Here is a 24,591-nt window from a genome sequence, read left to right on the forward strand (position 1 = left end):
TGGTGATTGCATTTCACAATTGAATAGCACAAAGCAGTTCTCCACTGAGCACCTTTTCCCTGCTTTGGTGATACATGTACACTACTATGTGAGATATACTAGATAGTCCTCACTCAGTTGCAACAGCAAGCTGACCATCCAGGTGTGCTTCTGTCTGACTTTACTGTCCAATGTTACAGAACATTACTCTGAAGTAATAGCTTGAAGAAAGGATTGTTTTTCTAAGGCCTTTATTGAGATTTCTTGAAATTTGGCTATAATCCCTTAGGAGTATATATGAATTTGGCCATGACTTGGCCTGTGTTGAGAATTGGTGATGGAACAGGAGGGCATGCACATAGGGAAAGAGGGGTAAGGGCATGTTCTTAGCTAGGAGTAGAGATTTTTTTTTTTGATACCTTAGAAAGTTTTCTGCAGAAATCTTCCAGTGTTGCCTCTGGTCATCTTCCAGCTTACTTCTCCCTTATCATACCCTTCAGTAACACAGCTGGGCTGTCTTTGCCCTGTCTTTACCATCAGGTTTTGGGTCAGTCAGGTTCCTGAAGATGATCAGTGCAATTCCTCAATCATGAGGTGCGCAACATTGTCAATCATAGAATCATAGAATCTCTCAAGTTGGAAGGAACTCATTAGGATCATAGAATGATAGAGTGTGTTGGGTTGGAAGGACCTCTAAAGGCCATCTAGTCCAACCCCCCTGCAGTCAGCAGGGACATCTTTAACTAGATCAGGTTGCTCAGAACCTCATCAAGTCTGCCCTTGAATGTCTCCAAGGATGGGGCCTCCACCACCTCTCTGGGCAACCTGGGCCAGTGTCTCCCCACCCTCAGTGGAAATAACTTCTTCCTAATGTCTAATCTAAACCTGCCCTGCTTTCATTTAAAACCATTGCCCGTCGTCCTATCGCTACATGCCCTTGCAAACAGCCCCTCCTCAGCTTTCTTGTAGGCTTCCTTCAGGTACTGGAAGGCCACTATAAGGTGTCCCTGGAGCCTTCTCTTCTCCAGGCTGAACAAGCCCAACTCTCGCAGCCTGTCCTCACAGCAGAGGGGCTCCAGCCCTTTGATCATCCTCATGGCCCTCCTCTGGACCCACTCCAAGAGGTTCATGTCCTTCTTGTGCTGAGGGCTCCAGATTTGGACACAGTACTCCAGGTAGGGTCTCATGAGAGCAGAGTAGAGGGGGAGAATCACCTCTCTGGATCTGCTGGACATGGTCCTTCTCATGCAGCCCAGGGTGCGAATGGCCTCCTGGGCTGCGAGTGCACATTGTTGGCTCATGTGCAGCTTTTCACCCACCAGGACCCCCAAGTCCTTTTCCACAGGGCTGTTCTTATCACATCATCCCCCAGCCTGTATTGATAATGAGGATTGTCCTGAACCAAGAGCAGGATCTTGCACTTGGCCTTGTTGAACTTCATGAGGTTTGCATGGGCCCACCTCTCTAGCTCATTCAGGTCCCTCTGGATGACATCCCGTCCCTCTGACACATCAACCACACCACTCAGCTTGGTGTCATCTGCAAACTTGCTGAGGGTGCACTTCATCCCATTGTCTATGTCATTGATGAAGATGTTGAACAGCACCGGTGCCAGTACGGATCCCTGAGGGACACCACTTGTGACCCCTCTCCATCTGGACATGGAGCCATTGACCACCACCTTCTGGATGTGATCATCCAACCAGTTCCTTATCCACCGAACAGTCCACCCATCAAATCTGTATCTCTCCAACTTAGAGAGAAGGATGTTGTGGGGGACTGTGTCGAAGGCCTTGCAGAAGTCCAGATAGATGATATCCATTGCTCTCCCCTTGTACATTGATATGGTCACTCTGTTGTAGAAAGCCACTAGGTTGGTCAGGCAGGACTTGCCCTTAGTAAAACCGTGCTGGCTGTCTTGAATCACCTCCCTGTCCTCCATGTGCCTTAGCATAGCTTCTAGGAGGATCTGCTCCATGATCTTCCCAGGCACAGAGGTGAGGCTGACAGGGCGGTAGTTCCCAGGGTCCTCCTTTCTACCCTTTTTAAAAATGGGTGTGATGTGTCCCTTTTTCCAGTCACCGGGGTCTTCACTTGACTGCTGTGACTGTTCAAATATCATGGAGAGTGGCTTGGCAGCTACATCAGCCAATTCCCTCAGGACTTTGGGATGCATCTCATCAGGTCCCATAGACTTGTGTATGTTCAGGTTTCTCAGGTGGTCACGAACCTTGTCTTCACTTACAGTGGGAGGTACTTTGTCCCCCAGGTCCCCTTCTTGTGTCCTTCCACTCGGGAGGCACAAGGAGAGAGGCTGGCAGTGAAGACTGAGGCAAAAATGCTGTTGAGAACCTCAGCCTTCTCCTCGTCTGTTGTTACCAGTTTGCCATTCTTGGTCATCAGGGAGGGTATGCTTTCTTTAACCTTTGTTTTATGATTGACGTTCCTGTAGAAGCCCTTCTTATTATTCTTTGCATCCCTTGCCAAGTTCAGCTCCCACCGCGCATTGGCCTTCTTGACCTCATTCCTATATAACCGGGCAGCGTCCCCATCCTCTTTCCAGGATACCCGATCCTGCTCGAACTGCCTGTGCAGTTCCTTCTTGCCTTTTAAGTTGACCAGCAAGTCGCAGCTCAGCCATGCTGGTCTCCTCCCGTTCTTGCTTGATTTCTTACACCTGGGGTTCATTGAGTCCAAATCCCTGCACCTTGCAGGACTAATTAAAATTAACCATATGACTGAGAGTGTCATCCAGACACTCTGTGTAGTCTGACAGGCTTGGTGCCATGACCGCTTCCCTGGGAAGCCTGTTCCAGTAACCAACCATCCTCTCAGTGAAGAGCCTTTTCCTACATACAATCTGAACTACCCCTGATGCTGCTTCATTCAATATCCTCATGTCGCTGTATTTGAGGATTGTCAGTGTGTTTGGGGATCTTGTTGAGGGGTATCTCTTGCAGTGTTCTTGACCATAGGGCCCTTCCCAAAGTTTAGACCTGTAAAGATTAGTGTGGGTATGTGACTGATTTCTCTCCCTTACTGCCAGATGAGGAAGGCAGTATCTGTACCTAACAGTCCATCTTCTCCCAGGGCTACTGCATGCAACACTAGACGGCTGGGCTTGACCTGTCAGGGAAGATACCTGTTGTATCTTCCTCCTGTTCCATAGGGCATCTTTCTTCAGGGACTCCTTCTTCTAATACAGGACTTCTTCTCTTGGTCCTGCTCCTCCAGGAAAGGCAGAGATCTTTCGTCCCTTTTGATGTCCAAGTGCAGACAAATGGTCTCTGCATGTCAGAATGCAGAGAATATAGAAAACCCTGAAGATTATGTTTGTTTTTCACAGACTCTTTTGCAGGTCTCCCTACAGCAAGCATGCATGCTGGGAAGTGTGAAATGAAGCAGTGAGATGGGATAAACTTTGATAGATGTCTACTCTGTGTCAGAATATGACAGGTGAATCTCAGAACAAGTAGTTCATTATTATACAATGTTTGATTTCTATAGAAAGCAGTTTTTAAATATAACTACATCAATAGAAGTAAAAGATCTCTATCCAATGCTGATAGTTGCCACACCTCTTACATTCTAAAGATTTATCTTCATCAGTTTTGATGCTAAAAATTTTTCTTACTGTCTAAAAAGAAAATTTAAGTAGACTCTGCGCACCCTTTCTTTTAAACTGAAACAACCCATTATCACTTAACATGAAATGATTATCTTGCACTTAAATATTTGCTTCTAATACTGCTACTTGGCAAAATCAATGCTGGATTTTGATCTCCTTTTGTGTCGCAAACAGCTTGCTGGAGAAATACAAACCCCCACAATCATGTTTGATCTTCAGTCTGTATGAGGGAAGTCAACATGGCAACAGAATTTCCAGAATTATTTGTCTTTTTTTTTGATATAGAAATACTTATCAATATTCAAATCCCATCTCTGATAAGTGTAGCAGACTTTCCTGATACCATACTGATACCTCAGTTGAAACTGTTATAATTACACAGAATCACAGAATCACTGAAACGTAGGGTTGGAAGGGACCTCTGGAGATCATCTAGTCCAACCCCTGGCCAGAGCAGGGTCACCCAGAGCAGGTGGCACAGGAATGCGTCCATGTGGGTTCGGAAAGTCTCCAGAGACAGAGACTCCACCACCTCTCTGGGCAGCCTGTGCCAGGGCTCTGCCACCCTCACAGCAAAGAAGCTCCTCCTCATGTTTACGTGGAACTTCCTATGGTCAAGTTTGTGCCCGTTACCCCTTGTCCTGTTGCCGGGCACCACTGAAAAGAGCCTGGCCCCATCCTCCTGACACCCCCCCTTTCAGTATTTATAAGCATTGATAAGATGCCCCCTTAGTCCTCTTTTTTCCAGACTAAAGAGACCCAAATCCTTCAGCCTTTCTTCACAAGTGAGGTGTTCCAGTCCCCTAATCATCTTCATAGCCCTTTGCTGTACCCACTTAAACGTATTCTTTTTTATTTATTACTTCTTTACACTATATTGTATCTATAACAACAAAAAGAAAACACTCCATCACCTTTATCTGTCTTAATATTATCAATTATCAATTATCTTTCAGTTGTCCATAAAATACTTGGTTTTACCTATGCCCAGGAGTTTGCAACCTTTCTTCAGTAGTCTTTTAACTGTGGATTCCTGTCACTCGCCCATCTGTGAACTGGCTATTATTTTTTGCTACATATGAAACAAAATAGCTTCAGAGAAAGAGAGTGAGGATAACTGTTCATGTCACCATCTCACCACATTGGTCTAACTGCTTGTCAATGCTTAGAGTGAACTTCAGTCTCCTGAATCAAAGTAGAAATTGGAGTTTCTGACACCCTTAAGCCTAACCAAATAAGCAACATTTTTCAATTAACAAAATTAGTAAATAATTTAAAAAAAAATAGCTCCAGGAATCTCCTTTCCTTTACTTTTTTTTGGCTAAAAATTCATCAAATACCTTGAAAGAATGTAGTCTTAGTCTATGAAAGAAATTCATACTTCTCTTTGCAAGATGGATAGCAAATCAATTTAATTGTTGTTATTCCTCATGCGTGTTTAAAAATGTAGATGTAAAAATGTACTACTGTTTAATATACTTTTAAATGTGAACATGAACTGCGTACAAATGCTCCAAAAGTAATGAATACTAGAATAAAAAAATAAAACATGCTAATCACTGTTCATATGCAAAGGTCTCTACTGCCTTTATTACCTAGACATAAATGAAAATTACAGAAGAAAGCAACACAGAGATATAAATTTTATGCATGCCTCCGGTCACTTTTTAGCCTTGAGATACTCATTCCTCCTCTTCTATCTTCTTATGAAACTCCCGGCTCTTTGCTCGGAGCTTGTTGACCTGCGACTCTGCAATGTCAGCCCGCTCCTCGGCTTCCTCCAGCTCGTGCTGGATCTTCCGGAACTTGGAGAGGTTGACATTGGAGAGCTCCTCCTGTGTGGGGAGAGGGAGTTGTGAAAACAACAGGCAGCATGTGTACAAAATTTAAATGCCACATCTGAGCAAGCAGGCAGATGTAAAACCAAGGTAAGAAGCTGCTCAGAGTGTTAAGTGTGCCAGAAGAGAAAACAAAATAGAATCATTGAATGGTTAGAGTTGGAATTGACCTTAAAGATCACCGAGTTCCAACCCCCCTGCCATGGGCAGGGACACCTTCCGCTAGACCAGGTTGCTCAAAGCCCCATCCAACCTGGCCTTGAACACCTCCAGGGATGGGGCATCCACAACTTCTCTGGGAGTGTCTAAAAGGCCATGACCACATTACACACAGCATGGTCCAGGCAAAGTTCATGGCAGAGTCCTGAACAGACATAGTAACAGCTGCTTCTGACACCCAGAGTAGGATAGGAAGGAAGAAATTGAGGCGGGAAGTGAGGGTTAAAAAAACCCAAACAAATAGAGCTGGGGAAGTAGAGTTCCTCTCCAAACCAGCAAATGTTACTCTTACGTTCTCCATTGCCTTGTAGTAAACACATCAAAACAGTCAAGGTTTCCAAAAGCTGGACAGAGGAAGACACCAACACAGAACTCCATCTCCACCAGAAGGAAGTTTTGCTTCGGTCAGAGTGGTACTTACAGCCTCCTCAGCTTGCCTCTTGTAGGACTTCACTTTCATTTGCAGCTTGTCCACTAGATCTTGGAGCCTGAGAACATTCTTCCGGTCTTCCTCAGACTACAGAGAATGATAAGTAATAGAAACCCTTGTTTGTCTCTTTCTTTAAATTTCATGAACATGAAATAGAGGGAGTAGCATTCCTTATGAAGCATTGCTGTCCAGACGGACAGAAGTCAAAATTCTGTTGGCTGCATTGACTGAGGTATGGAAAGAAATCCCTCTGGAAGGCAAAGTGCCAATATTTTGACCTTCCTGGAAAAAGAATGTTCCAAGAAAAAGGACCCTCCTGCTGTACCTGGTAGGTCAGCTCCTTCACCCTCCTCTCGTACTTGCGCACCCCCTTCACGGCTTCAGCGCTGCGCTTCTGCTCAGCATCAACCTCCCCTTCCAGCTCCCGCACCTGCAATGAGAAGCCCATCTTTGGAGCTTCCCTGGTATCTCTCCAAGGCACGTGCTCACTCCTGCAGAAATACCAGCCCTACGCACTCTGGCCTCCAGCTTCTGGATTTGCTTCTTGCCTCCCTTCAATGCCAACTGCTCAGCCTCATCCAGACGGTGCTGCAGGTCCTTCACCGTCTGGTCCAGGTTCTTCTTCATCCTCTCCAGGTGGGCGCTGGTGTCCTGCTCCTTCTTCAGCTCTTCTGCCATCATGGCTGCCTGATGAGAGCAAAGAGGCAAAGCCGTTTTTGGGGCTGGAGACATTCTCGGGGAGAATACATCCACCATCAGCAGCAGGGAAAGGATCTCCCGACTCACATCTGTGATGGCCTTCTTGGCCTTCTCTTCAGCATTGCGAGCTTCCTGGATCGTATCCTCCATTTCAGTCTGAATTTGGGAAATGTCTGTTTCCAGCTTCTTCTTGGTGTTGATCAAGCTGGTGTTCTGTTGAAAAGAAACAACATCACAAATTTGGTTTTGTTAGCTTGCAATATCATATCAAGAATACCATATAAATGTTTTTTCAGCATAAATTATGCCATCAGGTCACATCGGATTCTGCTCTAAAGGAGCTGCTGTAGTAGCTGTTAGATTCTTAGCTGTGATGTGCTTCAATGTTTCAAGCACCTCCTCCATAAAGTCTTTCCTCACAGTTTTTCAGTCATCAGAGAAAGAATTTAGACTTATAGAGAAAAAGACATAATCTTTTGCCATTTTTAATCTAGTGGCTGTAAAAGTCTTAAATGCTGCTATAGAATACTTATAATGAAATTATTAAATGATGTTAATGTATTAGTGTATTCCTGCTTTGTTAATGATCAACCTAAGTTAGACTTTACATGTAGTCTTAAATGTAAATGTGAAAGCTGTTGAACTCACTTAAGTTGTAGAGTTAGAACCTCACATATCTCTCTGAAATTATTACTTTTAAGATATCTGCACTGTAGCCTAGTGACATTTATATCAGATCTGCAGCTGAAAAGTCACTTTTAATATTTGTTATCCATACTATGAAAATTACAGTGCCTTTTACAAAATACTCTTACAGGTCAGCCAGTCTTCAGTTCTTTTATTTGTATGCAGAAGAAGTATAAATACTAAATATATTTAAACACTGACCTGTGTATGGAGGAGCTGCACACGCTCACTTGCATCCAGAAGCTCCTGCTCAGCCACTTTCCTGGAGCGCTCCGTCTGCTCCAGGGCTGCCCGTAGCTCCTCCACTTCAGCCTGCAGCAGGTTTGCTCTGCGCTCCACCATGGCCACCTGCTCCTTCAGGTCCTCCTGTGTCCTGAGAGCATCATCCAAGTGTAGCTGGGTATCCTGTAAAAGAGACAAGACACACTGTGACATGTGTTTTTCCTATTTTGTAATTTCCTATTTTCACACCAATATAGAACCGATAGAACTGTAGAACAGGAAATATTTTAGCTGCATCAGAAAGCAGTCAGCATATGTTTACTTGTGCTATACCTTGAGCACTCCCTGTGTGTTTCTCAGGTTCTTTTGTGCCTCTGCTGCCACGCGGTTGGCATGGCTCAGCTGGATCTCCATTTCGTTCAGGTCTCCCTCCATCTTCTTCTTCAGCCGCAGGGCTTCATTCCTGCTCCTGATCTCAGCGTCCAGGGTGCTCTGCATGGACTCCACAATTCTGAGATGGTTTCTCTTCAGCTGGTCGATCTCCTCATCTTTCTCTGCTATCTTCCTGTCAATCTCAGACTTCACCTGGTTGAGCTCAAGCTGGAGGTGCAGGATCTTCCCCTCTTCGTGCTCTAGGGAAGCCTGCAAAACATGTAAAGAACAGTTATTATATAAGTAAGAATGTCAGTAACTTTACATGAGCTATTATCTTGAAGAATAGATACTTTTTGCGTCCAAAATCCCCTGCTTCCTGTGCCTGGAGTTTGTTCTCAATGCAAATAGTTTCATAAATTATTAAATTTCATAAGTTATTCTGAGGTTGCTAAATTGTGTTGCAAGTAAACAATTAAGAACTGAAGACTGCACCTCAGCTTCCTCTAGGGAGGCTTGGAGTTCAGATTTCTCCTGCTCAATCTGCTTCTTGACTTTCTCCAGCTCATGAATCGCCTTTCCGCCCTCGGCAATCTGCTCCGAGAGGTCGGAAATCTCCTCTGTGGGAGCAAAGACCAACGACATGGTCAGGCACAGAGCAGAATGGGAAGGGCCCTTTCACACCAAGGTGACAGGCATCTTTGCCGACCTGCAGGCACAGACCCATACGGAATGGCAGTAGCAGTGGCTAGGGAAAGAGCTCTGCCAGGAGCCGAGGAACGGGGACTTACGCTGCAAGTTCTTGTTCTCACGCTTCAGCGTTTCCAGGTGGTCCAAGGACTCCTCATAGGCATTCTTCATCTTAAACAGCTCTGTGCTGAGAGAGCGAGACTCCTTCTGGGAGGCTTCCAGCTCAGCCTGCGTTTCCTCATACTTCTGCTTCCACTCTGCCAGGATCTGAAGAGAAACGGGGCGTGAGTATGGCTGTGGCAATCAGGAGGGGATGCTCTGCCCAGAAGCCCCAGGCCTGGAGCCCAAAACACCTTGTCAAAGTTCTTCTGCTTCTTATCCAGCGCTGCGCAGGCAGCATTCGATCGCTCCACGTCAATCATCAGGTCCTCCACTTCATTCTGCAGCCTCTGCTTCGTCTTCTCCAGGGAGGCACATTTGGCATTGACAGCTTCAACGTGTTCCTCGGCATCCTGCAGGCGCTGTGCCAGCTTCTTCCTGGAAGGCGGTAAGCGCAGCTCCAGGTGAGGAAGCAGATGGGAGCCTGTGGTGTGCAGCCAGTATGCTTTTCACAAGAGCACACTTAGCCACTTGGTAGTGTGTGATCCCCATTTACAGGGAGGTGTAGGACCTCTCCCAGCCAGACACTGTATTTCTATGTCTGAATCCTGGGCTACAGCAGTTCACTCTCTGCTATTCACTCTGCTCTTCACATTAGCATCTCTTGGCTCTTCTGCATCTGAAGAGCTTTGCTGCTTCTGCTTTTCCCCAACGCATACCTGCTCTCGGTTATATTTTCTCTCTTCCTGGCACCCCACCCCAAAGCAGAACATTGGCTTCTTCCTGACGGTACCACGGTGGTCTCCTCAAATTCCCATTCTTAGTCTCTGCCAGCCTTCCCCACATTCCTCACGTACTTGGCCTCCTCCAGCTCCTCCGTGCGCTGAATGGCGTCCGTCTCGTATTTGGTTCTCCACTGGGCCACTTCGCTGTTGGCCTTGGACAGGGCACGCTGCAGCTCCCCCTTGGCCTCCTGCTCCTCCTCATATTGTTCCCGCAGCAAGTCACAGTCATGGCGAGCAGACTGCAAGGCGTGGGCCAGGGCGTTCTTGGCCTGGGGGAAAAATAGTACTGTGAAAATGAGTGGAAATATCCTGGGAGAGGTCCTTTGAAAGGACTGAAATGTTGATGGACACTGGATTATTCTGCTTTGAGTGATGCAAGCTACTGAATGGGAACATAAGATCTCGAAATCTTCAAAAAAATTAGTGGATAAACTGTAGGGAAGGGGGACCAAAGCTAATATGGGAAGACATTACCTCAGTGGTTATTTTTCTCCCTCTCATCTTGTTAATTCTGTGATTTCATACACTTATGATAAAGCCTTCTCACCTTTATCTCTTCCTCTAAGTGCCTCTTGAGTTCCTCAATCTGTTGAGTGAAAGCCTGCTTGCCTCTTGACAGCTGAGAAATTAGAGCATCTTTCTCCTCCACCTGGCGTGAATATTCACCTGGAAGAGTTTACAGATAGACAAGCCTTTTACTGCCTTTCGTGACAGTTTTGTAGACATTTGGGGCCATAAAGCAGATGGAAGACCTTGCAGAACCTTATGATCCCATTTCATGCATTTCTCATTACAGGGGAGGATAAAATATGTTGGAAAGACCACAAGACCGTAAGGGTAATTTCTGCAGTAACACTCTGACATTATTCATTTACGCATCAGACACGTGGATGTGTTACCTGATTCTGTCTGCAGGCGAGCTCTTTGAGCACTGAGGTCATTGATCATTCGCTGATGCTCTTCTTCTTTTGTCTTAATCTCACTTAGCTGATCTTCCAGTGTGCGACACATCTTTTCCAGACTTGCCTGTGTGCCAACATGTGGAAAGGGAGGGATCAACTCTTCACACTCTTAATAACAGCAGGAGCAAAAGATGCATTGTATAGAATTCCACTGGGGCAGAAATACCTATAAGGTATTTGTGTACCTTGGCTTTGGAGACAGAGTCCATGTTACCGGCCAAGTCATCAATCTCCATCTTCAGCTCACTCTTCTCCTTCTCCAGCTTCTGCTTCACTCGCTGCAGGTTGTCAATCTGCTCCCCAAGCTCAGCTGTGCTGTCCGCGTGCTTCTTCCGCAGGGCGGCAGCCGTGGCCTCGTGCTGCAGCGTGGCCTCTTCAAGGTCACGACGCATCTTCTGAAACTCTGCCTCATGCTTCTTGTTCATATCGATCTGAGCTGCGGTAGCCCCTCCTGCTTCTTCCAGGCGCTCACTGATCTCCTCGAGCTCCCTCGAGAGGTCAGCCCGATGCTTCTCTGCTTTTGCCCGAGAGGTTCGCTCTGCCTCAATTTCCTCCTCCAGTTCCTCAATACGCGCCTGGGGAACATTAAGCAGTCTTCATACCCATGCCCTCCTCCTTCCTCACCGGGGACCCAGTGAAAGAGGGGAAGGAACAGACACTTGCCTGCAGCTCCTTGATCTTCTTCTGCAATTGCATGCCCAGGGCTTGCTCATCCTCGATTTTGCTCTGGATCTGGCTGATTTCAAAGTCTTTCCTTTGGGCAAAGCAAACCATGTTAGAGCTCAAAGGAAGACAAGTGCACCAGCCCAGCGCTCAGGTGCCCCACCGCCACACTTACTTCTTCAGTTTCTCATCCAGCTGCTGCTTATCATTTTCCAAATCCATTATGCTGTCATGGGCCAGCTTCAGGTCTCCTTCGAGTTTCCTCTTAGCTCTCTCAAGGTCCATGCGCAGTTTCTTCTCTTGCTCCAGGGACCCTTCCAGCTAAACACAACACCACCATCAGTGCTCTCTTCGCAGTGTCTGACTGTGCAACAGCTTTTTCTTCTCATATGCCTCTATACTTACATCGTCCACTTGCTGCTCCAGCTTGGTCTTGGCTTTGGTCAGCGTATTGACTTTGTCCTCTTCTGCCTGCAGGTCATCCAGTGTCTGCTGATGGGCCTCTTGGAGGGCTTTCTTCTCTTTTGTCAGCTTGGCGATGGTCTCGTCCAGGGTTGCCATCTCCTCTGTGAGGTTTTTCACCTTTGAGAAGGAGGGAGCAAGTATAAGTAAAGGAAGTAGATACAGAAGTCCTGTAGCAGCACAGTCCCTTTTCTGGAGCACGAGTGACAGGTTCTGCGTCATACCTTGTTTTCGGTGGCATGTTTTTCCTTCTCAACCTTGGCCAGTGTTAACTCAAGATCGTCAATATCTTTCTTCAGCTCTGAGCATTCATCCTCCAGTTTCCTCTTCTTGGCTGTCAGCTCAGCATTAATTTCCTCCTCATCCTCAGCCCTTTCAGTCACTTCCTTAATTTTGGCTTCCAGCTGGATTTTGGTTTTGATGAGCTGGTCACATCTTTCCTCAGCATCAGCAAGAGCATCAGCTTCCTGTTAGAGAAACAGTTTTGTTTGCTAATCTCAAGTTTTAGCAAAAGCTGAGTACAAGAAGGGTATTTCCTGCTGAAAAAGAGAGAAGTGGAATTATTATTTTTTATTATCTCGTTGGAAAGAATTTTTGCACAGCCTGTTTTAAATCAGAGTAGGTTTTTATTGTATAAAATTTTTTAACTCTCATCAATTGTTCTCTCTTGCTGTGTTTGTAGATGAAATGTCTAAAATTACTGTTTTTAATAAGGATTTTGATTATATTCCCTGAAAGTTAACAATTCAATCTAATTGTGCAAATGCCTTTTTGTTTTATTTCTGTAAAGCTTTTCTTGGCAAGACTGACTTAGAATTCTTCTTTGTTCCACATAAATTGGTACATATTTCAGAAGCGATTGGTAGTTTCCTTTGAACCTGACTTTCTTTGAAGCTGTGCATGCTTAAAGACACAAGAGCATTGTGTAAGTGTTGCCAAACCTTTTGATCTTCCAAAGGAAATTGGAGACACAGATAGGTCTGAGTTTGGACGTGGAGTGTATTTAGGTTTTTGTGGAAGCGCAGCTGCAGGAGGACAGGTGAGACACCACGGATCGTAAGAAACGACATAAGGCTCTTTTATTCAGTCAACCGATTAAAACCAGAGTAAGTAGTCAACTGAATTCCTCTCCAGGCTGTTAAGTGTTTATACTAAGTCTTTTGTGACTGTAGTTGCGCCTTCTATTGTGAGCTTGCATGGAGAAACATACCTTTAGGCACAGAGGATTAAAAAGCATTCCCAAGTTAGAACCTCGTACTATAATGTTGATGCTGAGTGGCCTGCATTCTACCTTTAGCGATTCAGATTAAAACACCTTCTAAAGGCAATTTAGTGTGCAGTGTGTGAGTTCCATAGTACGAGGAAGGATTTAGACCTTACTTATTTTCCCCTAGAAGAAATATACTGATAATACTCACCGCCTGCACTTGGAGCTGCAGGTCATTTTTCTCCTGCAGCAAAGAAACCATTTTCTCCTCCAGCTCCTTCCTCTTTGCCTCAGACTTTGCAAGCTCTTCCTTGGTTTTCTCAAACTCCCCCTTCATGTTGGCCATCTCCTTCTCCGATTCTGCGCTCTTCAGCAAGGGCTTGATCTTGAAGAAGAGCTTCATCCAGGGCCAGTGCTTGACGTTCATGAAGGACCGAACATTGTACTGGATGCAGAAGATGGACTCCCTGAAGCATAATTCAAATGTACATGGAATATTTTTAATATGACAAGTGTCAACACTTTCCCCCAAGTACAGTGACGTTAACTGAAGATGAGGAATGTCTACCTCCTCTCCACCATTCTCTGGTACTCCACTCTCATCAGGAAGCCCCTGCACCTGGCCTGTGTGCGGGTGATGAGCTGTGCCAGCTTCTCATCCCTCATCTCCTCCAGGAGTCCCAGCAGCCCAGCTTTGAAGAACACCTTGAGAAAGGGAACGTTGCAGCACATCACACTCAGGTAGAGCAAAGCACAGGCACACAGGGCCTGACAGTGGGTCAAGGAGGGTTTGTACCTTGGTGTGACCAAATTTGTACTGGGTGTGGTCCACATCGATGGACCCAAGAAGCTTCTCAGAAGCCTTCTTGCTATCAATGAACTGTCCCTCTGGGATAGCACTGGCATTAAGCACCTTGTATCTGTGGAATGAGAGGAAATATGAATGAAGGCAATCTCAAGACATAAGGTGACATATGACTTCAAGTCAGAAGGCTACACTCTTTATTGAAATTAACAGCAGTCTTTGCCGCAGAATCAGGCTGAGGGAGTTGGAATTCCACCCCCTGTTTAGAGATATCGCTATAATGAAGTCCTAATCTGATAACAAAATTAAGGAAACTCTTACTCTCTTTAGGTGATCAGTTATAGATGAAGATGGGATACTGATCTCCAGCCATTTCAGCCCAATACCTCTTTCACTTAAACTATGCTGTAGAAAATTGCTAAAGAGGAACATTGCCACTATGTGTCTAGGAAGAAAACACCTTCCCCTGAAACTTGCAGCTGACACAATGGCCAAAGCACTGTATCTGAGTTTGTAATTTTTGCCTGAGAGCATGTTGTAGCCACAACCCAATCTGCATTTTTTAATCTTGTAAGCATAGGCTTGTGTAGCTCTATTGTGCTTACGTATTCAGAGACACTGGCTAAGTTCAGCTTTTTGAAGATGAGCAGTCAGTGAGGACATCTGACTTATCTCTTAATTTCTTCAACAATTTCTCTTTTGCTAGCCATACATGTTTCCTTTGGTTATACATTCCAGCATTTTCCCCTTCTATCAGTTATAATCATATATTGTGGGCACTAAAAAATAACTGCAAATGTAAAAATACTTAAGATATACAACTTATCCAACAAAGACAGAATGGAGAGCAGAGAGGAGACGGACCTCTGTTTGAAGTCTGCATAGAGGATTCTGCTGGGGAATCCCTTCCTGCAAATCCTTATCCCTTCCAGCACGCCATTACAACGCAGCTGGTGTAACACCAGCTCATGCTCCATGGCACCTAAGCAAATAAGACAATTGTTTGGTACTTCAGGATAAAGCATAGAGAATAATGGCTGCATCACACTATGCAGCTTCTCTCTACTTGAGATTCTTACCAGGTGTTTTTGTTTCATTGGGGATGATGCAGCGCACAAAATGGGGGTGAGTGCTCCGTAGATTGGTCATCAGCTTGTTTAAGTTCTCCTGTGTGTTGATGAGCAAAGGTTTTTCATTAGAAAATGGTACCTCTGCAGTTATACTGTCAGATGTGAGAAAACTGCTGGAAAGCAACAATGGATTGTTTATTACCACCTATAGCCATCCTTATTTGAATTTTCTGTTGCCTTTCAGTCTTGAGCATGAGGGAAAGTCACAAAACTGTGTAATGAGTTTTCATGACACTGAGGGATACATCTACTCAGACAGGACACCTATGAAGAAGGGTGCGCAGAAGTTTGTGGCAAAAGGTATAATCTTCAGTGAACAATGATTTTTTTGCAATCACCAGTTTCTCACTCTATGGAGACACTGACTATTGATGTGAATAGAAACAAAACCAAAATAGGACAAAAGGGAAGAGAGGAAGGACCAAGTTTGCAGAAAAGCCTGTGAAAGAGAAGCTTAATGGCATTAGGTGCTACTTGTGAAGATGTATTTGACAAAGGTTGAGCAGGGGAAGGCAAGAAAGGCTCCTTGTTCAGTGAGAATGGGGGTTACAAGTTGTACAGAAAAGGCATGAGTGTCAGGTTCTACAGAAAACCTTTCTAGAAGTGTTTTTAATAGCAAACCCATGAACTATCTCTGATTTTAGCAATCACTTTTACTAGCCATGTTCTAAGAGTTCTCAATTTAGCCCTGGTTTGGTACAGACAAATTTAGTCAGACAAATATTTCTTTCACAGTGTGAAAAGCTGTTCAGGATGCCAGTAGCCAGATGCCACAGGTGCTGAAACAAGAGCGTTTCCATCTGTTTTAAGCTGTGTTATCATGTGCAAATGCAGACTTGAGATTCCCTGAGGCAGGTAGCCAGATCGATCATTGCCCTCCCAAAGCAGAGGGAGAGGGGGAAGAGCCAGATCCTATCAACTGGTGTACTCATAAGTAAATGAAACTGTAGCCTGACCTAAGTACTTTTTCCAATATTTGAAGTTAGGCTGGATCAAGATGTATCTTCCTTAGCTGGCCTCAGCTGACTTGGAGTTAGCTCTTTTATGAATAACTGAAGAGATATTCTTGATGCAAAAAAATGTTAATAGATGCAGTAAAATGGTCTTATTGGATTTAGTATGAGGTTTCACAACTAAAAAAAAAAAAAAAAAAAAGAGGAAAAAAATAGAGAGAATAACTTCTGTACTTACCCTGAAAAGAGCTGATACAGTCTGGAAAGAAGAGCCCTTCTTCTTGCCTCCCTTCTTGCCGCCACCACCACTACTCTCTGAAGAACACCAAGAAAGACAGTTTTACAACTTTGATTTGTAAAATTTTTCTCTGTGATACTGCAAGAAGCTTTTTCATATGTATCAGTCAGGCTAAGAAAGGAACCTAGGATGCAGTGGGAAACAGAGTCAACACTCAGTCTAAAGGAACACAGGAAAAAAGATGCGTGATAATCCAAGAGAGTATCATGGTTGAGTGGAATGCTTGAAATACATTAGATATTTTCCTTTATTAATAAATTCAAGCCATGGGAGACTCCACACAACACGTGATTACTTTAGGACACTCTAGCTGATACTCATGGCTCTGGTAGAGTCATTAAACAAAAATGAAAGTTTGAATTTCACAGAACTGACCTGCCTCTCCTCCAGCAGAAGCAAAGAGTAAGGCCAGTGTCTTCAGGGACGATTTTTGGTACAGCCCCACAACAGTTTCATTCAGGGGGTCCTTGTTCTTGTCAAGCCAGCCAGAGATATTGTAGTCTACTGTGCCAGCGTAGTGCACCAGGGAGAAGTGGGCCTCAGCCTTGCCTTTGGCAGGCTTGGGCTTCTGGAAGTTGTTGGACTTGCCCAGGTGCTGGTCGTAGAGCTTGTTCTTGAAAGAAGTGTCAGTTGCCTTGGGGAACATGCACTCCTCTTCCAGGATGGAGAAGATGCCCATGGGCTGGGAGAAGCAGAAGGAAGGAGGAAGAGTGAAAAGGTAGAAAGAATCACAAAGAAATAAAGAAATATTGTCCCCTAAGTGGGACAATATTAGAGGTCTCACAGATTGTTCTTCCGCTCAGCAGAACAAACTAAAAAATGCTCTGAATTTATGTATTTATGATATCATGTTTACCCTTTCAAGCTACATTTATAAATATATATAAAAAAAAAATGCATTTCTGAAAATATTAGACATTGTGAGTTACACAAATACCTTCTCAATGAGCTCAATGCAGGCAGCCAGGTCCATCCCAAAGTCAATGAATGTCCATTCAATTCCTTCCTTCTTGTACTCCTCCTGCTCCAGTACGAACATGTGGTGGTTGAAGAACTGTTGCAATTTCTCATTGGTGAAGTTGATGCACAGCTGCTCCAGGCTGTTGAACTGCACAATTACAAATAGAGATTACTATTAATGTAAATTTAGAAATCTAGGGATAAAGAACAGTACTGGCTTTTTGTACCACATTACAGAAGGATCTGTGAGTGTTCCTTCATTGCTCAGCCAAGAGTTTAGAACTTCTCTCAATTTAGCTTGTGTCATCTTGTGTCAAACTTTATCCGTATGTTTATGACCCCTCAAAGGTTAGGCCACTTTAATCTTTCATAATTTTCAGTTTTGATATCTACTAGCTCGACTAATTCAGTTATGTGAGCGGTCACAGCGCAGTAATTTATGCAACATTTCCAACTGCTGATTTCAAAGCATGCCACAAGCCTTCTAATCACAAATTGTGTCTATGGAAGTGGTGTCCCTGCATTATGTACCAAATGCCATGTTAGTCTACTGTTTGTAATCAGTCAAAAAATGGCATTTATAGATTTCCATTGGTATATATGCAACACAAAAGTCTATTCCCAGTTAAAAACCTGTGGGAATCATGATGCTTTAAATGCAATCTGAAAGATCAAACCATTTCTGACAAAAAAAAAAGAAAAAGACATCATTCTTTCTTAATTACTTTGGCATACAATAGGTTTACTTCCAAAAGCCTGGTAATAAAACACTGTTCTTACATCAAAGATCTCAAAGCCAGCAATGTCCAGGACACCAATGAAGTACTACTGTCTGGGCTGCTTGGTATCCAGCTGTTGGTTGATGCGAATAACCATCCACAGGAACATCTTCTCAAACACAGCCTTTGCCAGGGCACCTACTGAATTGTACACCTAAAATAAAAAACAGAAGGCTTGTAGTTATCATGCAAGGCAAAAGAGGAAGTCCAGAGGCTTTGTCAACAAAACAGGGATTTTTGTTACCTGCTGTACAGTTTGACCCTTGGTCACATATTCATTCCCAACCTTGACTCGTGGGTAGCAGAGGGCCTTGAGCAGGTCAGCCGAGTTCAGACCCATCAGGTAGGCAGCCTTGTCAGCCACTAAAGACCAGAAAAACCAATTGTTAAGGTACCAGCAGGCATTAATATTACTTTAAAACAAGTATTAAAAGACAATTCTAGTAAAGGTAAATAGATTAATTAAGATAGACAAGTAATGTGTTTATAGCTCGTCATAAGCAATGTACTGTAGTAATTATGGAACATATATGTTAGCTATTTTTTCTTCACCTATTCCTAGTTTACTTTGAAATTTGAATGAAAAATCAATTTAGAGACATTTAGGTAGGCAGACTTTTTAATACTATATGCTGAAAAAGAAGAAGGAAAGCAAAAGCCTGGGATGAGGATCAGGTTGCAGACAATCACAGATCATTTCAGAAGCAAATACAGTGTAATTTGTTTCAGTGACTACTGGAAAAGTAACTTTAAAGATGTAATACTCAAGAGAGCACAATGCATAAGTGTCAATTATGCCTCTACAAATCTACAGCTAAACATATGCAACGAAGGGTTATTTTTAGAAGTGCATCCTCAAACAACAACTTTGGCATTTTACTTTTTGCTATGGCTTTTACTATTGAATTCAAACTCTGCCAGGAGGCACAGTATGTAAAATGATTTGTCCAAGAATGTTTATATAATTCATATGAAATCATGATTAAAAAGTACAGCAGACTTCAGCATCAATGTTGGACATGATCTAAGAGTCTGAAATTGTGATGAGAGATATTTAGACTAGAAATTGGGGGAAAATGTCCAATGAGTAAGGATAGTGAAGTACTAGAACAGATTGCATATTTTCCTCAATTTTTTCAAAAGCAGATAAAGAAAGGAAGACTGCACAATAAATCCAGTCCAAGGAGATGGAGAAGATGAACGGCCACGGTGCTCTGCCAGCTTTCTGAGCAAATAAAACTTACAAAATAAAAGACGACTTTACCACACAGATAGTTGTTCACAGTTCAGAGTAATCCTCAGAAGAGGATTACAGTGTCTGTGAAACAGAACTGATTTCAGTGGAATCAGTGTTACATACACTGCTCCAAAAGTTTCCAAGATTTCGTCAGCAAAATACTATGACTTTAGAAAGTTACAGCTATTATTTGTGGCCTATTCTACTGTTACTGTTCATCATCATCAGATTCATTGCTGTTGTATTCCTTGTAGCCATTTTCATTTATGTCTTAACTTTCCTAAAAAAATCACAAACCGCAAAAGCAAAAACTCCCTTATGTTTATGATATACGCAGATAACTCTGGTTTCATGGAAATACTTCCATGAACTTTGAAAGGAACGCGCCTTTGAACAATTCTAGGCAAAGCAAATGCAATAGACATATCTCGGATGTCTATTTTGCAAACAAAAGTCCTGGAGACATGCTGATGCTCTACAGAAAATGTAGACCATATGAGGCACAGCTGCAGTATTAACTAATGCTCCTCTTGACACCCCCCGCCAGTGTAAAATGAAGTAGCACGATGCTCTCAGTTCAGGCATTGTGAGTTGTCTCCAGAATACAAGCTTTGAAGCAGAGCAGCTTCAGGATTCTGGCTTCCTGCCACCCAGAAGAAATACTATTAGGAGGTGACTACAGCTGATGATAAATGATAGTGGCTACCAGGGCACATAAACTATGGTCAGCGAGCAGAGCGGCTCCCGGTTCTGGGCCAGGTCTGGGAAGCTGCCATTCAGCACAGCAGTAGAGTGTGCTTTTCTGGAAGCGAGCTTTAGGATTGACTGCCCTTGTACTTTGCATAGCTCCAAATCATCTGCATCTTCCACCGAGTTGCGTTCTTCCAGCAAAGTCCTCTGGTTAGGACACATGTCTATTGTACAACACTAGCACCTGGGGAAATGCGCAGGCGGAGTCAATGATTCTGACCCCAAACTACTGCCTGTATTAGTGAGTGTTCCGGTATATACTGTGCTCCGGTATACATCATGCCGGTACCTTCTGTGCCATCTGGCTCTGCCTGCTCCTCACGCTGCTTCTGCTTAAACTTCAGGTTGCCATAGTGCATGACAGCCCCCGTCAGCTTGTAAATGGCTGTTTTCTCATCGGGAGTGAAGCCCAGGATGTCAATGGCACTCTAACAAAAGCATCATTAGAGTAAGTATCGTGATTGGTAAAGGTGAGAGTCCGCCTAGGAAAACTTCTGCACGTTACTTACGTCTGTTGCCATCAGCTCTTCCTGGTCGTTAATGCTGGGAACCGTGATCTCACCTTGACTCACGTACTGGTAATCATACGGGTTGGTGGTGATCAGTAACATCTCTGAAAAGAAGAATAAAACATGTCGGATCAAAGTAAATGGCACGTCAAGGCACTAAATGCTGCTCCGTGACCTTTGTCAGGAGAAGTTAGTGCTCTTTCCTACCAATCAGCTCTGGCTTCTTGTTGGACATGATCTGGTAGAATATGTGGTAGCTTCTTTCTGCCTTGAGTTGGAAAGTGACTCTGGACTTCTCCAGCAGATCTGGCAAAGACGGTAGGACAGAGTTAGTGCAAGAAAATTGAGGCAGGCTGGGAGGAAAAGGCTCAGGCCAGGAGAGTCACTTACATGTTTCAATGTCAGCAGAAGCCAGTTTTCCCGTGGCACCAAAATGGATTCTGATGAATTTACCCTGAAAGAAGCAGACAAGTCAACATAGATTAAGTTTACCAATCCTGACTGCAAGAATATTTGAGTCGGTGTGTTGATAAGAAAGAAGTAATTTTTCCCCAGGCAACAACTTACAAAACGTGAGGAGTTGTCGTTCCTCACTGTCTTGGCATTGCCAAAAGCCTCCAGCAATGGGTTGGCACTGATGATTTGATCCTCAAGTGTCCCCTAAAGCAGGAAACTTCTTGTCACGATATAGCTCATAAATAAAGCTGACAGTTGCGGGTTCCTACCTTTGGGACCTCACCTGCATTTTGCCTGTTGGCTGCTGCTCTTCTTTCTTCTTATCCCCGCTCGCTGCAATTGTTGCAAAGTACTGGATGACACGCTTTGTGTTCACAGTCTTCCCCGCACCGGATTCTCCGCTGTCAAACCAAAGAGAGAAGCAGAGAGCGTGCGGTCAGCAGGAGGTCCCCTGGCACCGGGCAACCCTGCAGGGACCCGAGCAGGGATGTACATACGTGATCAGGATCGACTGGTTCTCGCGATCTGTGAAAGAGGCAGAATGAAACAGACTTTTAAATGAGAACACACAAAACTTGAAAATTAATACAGTAAATGTAAGTTTTGACAAGAAAATAATTCTTTTTTTTTCCTTTGTTTACTCCTACTAAATTTTTCAGTTTTAATTCCTTGCAAAGAAATTTGCACAACATTCTTACCTCTAAACATAACCAGAACACACTTGCATCTAGAAAGATCATAGAATCATAGAACTGTCTAGGCTGGAAGGGACTTTTCAGATCATTGAGTCCAACCATCAATTTAACACTGCCAAAACCACCAATAAACTATATCCCTCAGCAACAAATCTACTCATCTTTTAAATACCTCCTGGGATGGCGATTGCATCACTTCCTCAGGCAGCCTGTTGTAAAGCTTGACAACCCTTTCGGTGAAGAAATTTTTCCTAATATCCACACTAAATCTCCCCTGGCTCAACTTGATGCCATTTCCTCTTGTCCTATTGTTTGTTACTTGGGAGAAGAGACTTGACTCCCACCTCATTATAACCTCCTTTCAAGTAGTTGTAGAGACCGAGAAGGTCTACCCTCAGGCCCCTTTTCTCCAGGCTGAACACTCCCAGCTCCCTCAGACACTCCTCACAAGACTTGTGCTCCAGACCCCTCACCATTTTCATTTCCTTTCTGTGGACCTGCTCCAGCACCTCACTGTCTTTTTTGTGGTGAGGGACCCCACAGCCTTTGAGGTGGGGCCTCACCAGTGCTGAGTACAGGGGGATGATCACTTTCCTAGTCCTACTCACCACACTGGTCCTGACACAGGCCAGGATGCTGTTGGCTTTCTTGGCCACCTGGGCACAGTGCTGGCTCATATTCAGCTGACTGTCACCCAACATCCCCAGGTTCTTTTCCTCCAGGCATCTTTCCAGACACTACTATGGATGTAGATTTGATGGGTGGACTGTTAAATGGATAGGGAATTGACTGGATAAGCACATCTAAAGAGTTATAGTCAAAGGCTCAAAGTTCAAATGGTTACTGAGTGGTGCCCCTCAAGTGTTTGTTCTGTGACCAATACTACTTAATGCTTCCAGTAATGACATACACAGTGGGACTCAGTGCACCCTCAGGAAGTTTTCAGATGACTGAGGTGGTGCAGTTGATAATATGAATGGGAAAGAATGCCATCCAGAGGGACCTTGACAAGCTTCAGAAGTGGGCCCATGTGAACATCATGAAGTTCAACAAATCCAAGTGCAAATTTCTGCATTCAGGTTAGGGAAATCCTCAATATCAGTCCATACTGGGGAATGACTAGCTTGAGAGCAGTTCTGCAGAGAAGGACTTGGGGGTATGGGTGGATGTAAAATTGGATACGAACTGGCCATGAGCATTTGCAGGCCAGAAAGCCACTCAGATCTTGGGCTACATGAGAAGCCGCCTACTCCACTCTTGTGAGACTCCAGCTGTAATACTCCATCCAACTCTTGGGTCTCCAGTGCAAGAAAGAAATGGACCTGTTAGAGTAGACCCTGAAAATGATCAGAGGGCTGGAGCACGTTTCCTGTGAAGAAAGGCTGAGAGAGTTAGGGTTGTTCAGCCTTTCAATATATAAAGACGGCTTATAAGAAAGACAGAGGAAGACTTTTTACCAGTGCCTGTAGAGACAGGACAAGGGGCAATGGCTTCTAACTGCAAGAGTTTAGAATGAACATAAGGAAGAAATATTTTACGATGAGGGCAGTAAGACACAGGAACAGGTTGCCCAGAGAAGCTGTGGATGCCCCATCACTGGAAGTGCTTTAGGTTAGATTGGACAGAGTTTCTAGCAACCTAACCTAGTGGAAGATGTCCCTCCCAATGCCTTCCCAAAGGGAAGGACTAGATGATTTTTAAAGATCATTTACACCATAAACTGTTCTATGATTCTATAACACTTTTCCAAGAACACTGTCTGGAATCACTCTGAGGGCCACTCACCAGTCAGCATGAACTGATAGGCGTTGTCAGAGATGGAGAAGATGTGTGGAGGGGCTTCCTGGCGCTTCTTGCCTCGGTAGGCCAACACCACCTCCGGGTTGTACACCGGCAGCCACTTGTAGGGGTTGACAGTGACGCAGAAGAGACCCGAGTAGGTCTGCGAGGAAGGGAGACGGCACGTTGGCCTCCACTTAGCCTGGCAGAGTGGTTCCTCCTAGCTACCCAAAGGCAGAGTGCTGCTGGTACTTACGTAGATCATCCAGGCTGCATAACGCTCTTTGAGGTTGTACAGCACAGCGGGTTCGTGGAGGTGGGTCATCATGGCCATGTCCTCGATTTTATCGTACTTGGGAGGGTTCATGGAGAAGATTTGATCATCCTTCACGGTCAGGGTCTGTCAGAGGAAGAAGGAGATGCGTGACTGTCAGATAAGAGTTGAGACTGGGAATTACATACAGTTTTTAAGCCTTGAATTTTCCTCACCTCTCCTGCTTCAGTCTTGACGGTGACCTTCCCTGCTTCTTTGCTCTGGATTGTGCTTTTCACATAGGATTCCTTTGCATGCACCACAAAGACTGAAGTCTTGGCATCAAATGGCTTGTTCTGGGCCTCAATTCTTTCCTTTTCCGACTTTCGGAGGTAGGGAGCTGCCTCCCCAAAGATGGCCATCTCAGAGTCTGACGACATGGCTGCAATTTATTGAGTGCAGCACGGCACGGGGCTGAAGTGGAGAGACATACTACAGTGTTGAGTGAAGGAATTAATGGCTTTGTACCACTTACCTGATTCTCTGCAGTGTTCTGCTCTGACTATTCTTGTGGTGTCCCTATCGGTCTTACCTGCTTTTCACCCTAGATATCCTTTAATTTACAAATATCCTTTAATTTATTTACATCCTAAAGAAGGCAGGTGTCTTTGATTTAGATTATTTTAACTTTCTCTCCCTTATTCATGTTTACATGTTCTGTTCTTTGGATCTAGTAGTGTTTCGGTAAGCTATACAGAAAAATTGGATTGATTGGCACAACATAAAAATTTTCTATATGAAGCAGCAGAGAGACCAAAGGAAGTCATCTAATGGGAATTATGAAAGCCCACTTATATCCTTTCTCTCTTGCGTGTTTTAGATGATGTATTTTGTATCAACTATAGAAATGGAACAGCGTAAGAAAAAAGGTGTGCAATAAGCAGAAGCACAAGTGTGAATTGTCTATGCAAAGCTTTTTCCTCAGTTAGAAATCAGAGTTTTAGCTTCTCCAGTTGTTCTGCCTTTTCTACTTCAAGATAATCTC

At 44.2% G+C, this 24,591-nt stretch overlaps 1 pseudogene; it reads right to left on the minus strand.

Moving 5' to 3' along the window:
- Nucleotides 1–5,003: 5,003 nt before the first annotated feature.
- LOC141751116 (myosin heavy chain, skeletal muscle, adult-like) lies at nucleotides 5,004–23,986 on the minus strand (annotated as a pseudogene).
- Between the last annotated feature and the right edge of the window lie 605 nt (nucleotides 23,987–24,591).

The sequence above is a fragment of the Larus michahellis genome, chromosome 14 (assembly GCF_964199755.1).
Source record: "Larus michahellis chromosome 14, bLarMic1.1, whole genome shotgun sequence".
Classification (NCBI taxonomy): Eukaryota; Metazoa; Chordata; class Aves; order Charadriiformes; family Laridae; genus Larus; species Larus michahellis.